The sequence below is a fragment of the Empidonax traillii genome, unplaced genomic scaffold, assembly GCF_003031625.1.
Source record: "Empidonax traillii isolate 1590-97213 ecotype Southwest subspecies unplaced genomic scaffold, ASM303162v1 scaffold2579:size21462, whole genome shotgun sequence".
Classification (NCBI taxonomy): Eukaryota; Metazoa; Chordata; class Aves; order Passeriformes; family Tyrannidae; genus Empidonax; species Empidonax traillii.
Genome location: NW_020957772.1, coordinates 18531 through 20429, shown reverse-complemented (window position 1 = coordinate 20429; position 1899 = coordinate 18531). Strand labels below are relative to the sequence as shown.

Here is a 1899-nt window from a genome sequence, read left to right as displayed (position 1 = left end):
CATTGGGTGTGTCGGCAAAGGGCCGGGGGACACGAGGGCGTGGTGATCTGGAGATAAGGGAGGTGAGGACGGGTGGCACGTGGGGCTGGGGGTCACGGGTACAGGGTGGCATTGTAAAGGGGACAGGGGGACGTGGCAGCAGGGAGCTGGGGGACACTGGATGTGGTGGCACGGGGATGGAGACATGGGGGACAGGGAACACAGGGAAAGGGGGCACAGGGATGGTGGACATGTGGCAGGGGGCTGAGGGACATGGGGGACAGGGGACATGGGGACACAGGGGTGGGTGGCCCAGGGATGGGAGATGTGGTGACAGGGGCTGGGGTCACAGGGACAGGGTGACAGGGGACTGGAGGACACAGGGACACGGGACTGGGGTGACACCCTGTGACCCTGTGTGTCCCCATGTCCCCAGTTCCCCACGCTGGTCCTGAAGCTGGGGCTGCTCCTCGGGGGGGGACACTTGGTGGCTTTGGGGACCATGACCCCTGGGGAGCTGGTCACCATCCTCATGTACCACCTACAGTTCACCAGGGCTGTGGAGGTGAGGAGCGTGTCCCCACTGTGTCCCCAAACCCTTCCCAGTGTGTCCCCAACCCCTTCCCAGTGTGTCCCCAACCTGTTCCCAGTGTGTCCCTATCCTGTCCCCAACCCCATTATTCCCCATGTCACTGTCCTCCCATGTCCCCCCATGTCCCCCCGTGTCCCCTGACCTCCCCGTGTCCCCCCGTGTCCCCTCGTGTCCCCTGACCCCCCGTGTCCCCTGCTGGTGACAGGGCAGGTGTCCCTGGCCCGGCGGGCACCCAGGGTGGCCCTGCTGGAGGGGGGGCGGCTGCGGGAGCTGGGGGGGGCCAAGGAGCTGGGGACACCCCCTGGGACACTGCAGGGGACATTGGGGACACCGGGGACGGGGACACTGGGGACACTGGGGACACTGGGGATGGGGATAGGGACTCTGGGGACAGAGGACAGGGAAAGGGACTCTGGGGACACCGAGGATGGAGGGGGGACTCTGGGGACACTGGGGATGAGGACACCGGGGATGGGGACGCTGGGGACAGGTAGGGGTGGGGGACACTGAGGTGGAACAGGGGCACGGATCAGGGATGGGGACACTGGGGGTAGTGACACCGGGGACGGGGAAATCAGGGGCAAGGATGGGGACGCTGAGGACACTGGGGATGGGGAGGGGGACTCTGGGGACACTGGGGACAGGGAGGGAGTCACTGCAGATAGGTTGGGGACACTGAGGTGGCATAGGGACAGGGGGATTAGGGATGGGGCCACCAGGGACAGGGATGGTGACACTGAGGTGGGATGGGGACACTGGGGACACCAGGGGTCAGCTGGGGACACAGAGGTGGGTTGGGGACACTGGGGAAAAGGGGGGCCAGCTGGGGACACAGAGGTGGGTTGGGGACACTGGGGGCCAGCTGGGGACAGAGAGGTGAGTCGGGGACACTGGGGGCATGGATGGGGACGCTGGGAGGTGACATGAGGACACCCGGAGCTGGGATGGGAAGAGTGGGAACACCGAGGACAGGGATGGGGACATTGATGACACACAGTGACCCACGTGTGAAATCGATCAATAAATCAGTGAATCAATAAATCAGCAAATCGATAAATCAGTGGATCAATCGACAGCTGCAGCCGGAGCGGGGCCGGAGCTGGGACCCCCGTTCCTCCCCCCACAATGGGCCCCTCCCCCTCCCTTCCCTCCCCCCCTTTCCCCCCAGCTGGGCCCCCCAACGCCCCTGCCTCCCCCGCAATGAGCTCATCGTGTTAATGGAGAAAATTCCTTGGTGGGGGCGGGGGGGACACGGAGGGACACGGGGGGGTCTTAGGGGGTCACGGGGTGGGGGGGGAAGAGGGGGACAGGGAGGGATACAGGGGGGA

The 1899-nt window shown here is 65.5% G+C and overlaps 1 pseudogene; it reads left to right on the top strand.

Moving 5' to 3' along the window:
- Nucleotides 1–1899, top strand: part of LOC114072069 — a 15383-nt pseudogene that overhangs the window by 1027 nt on the left and 12457 nt on the right.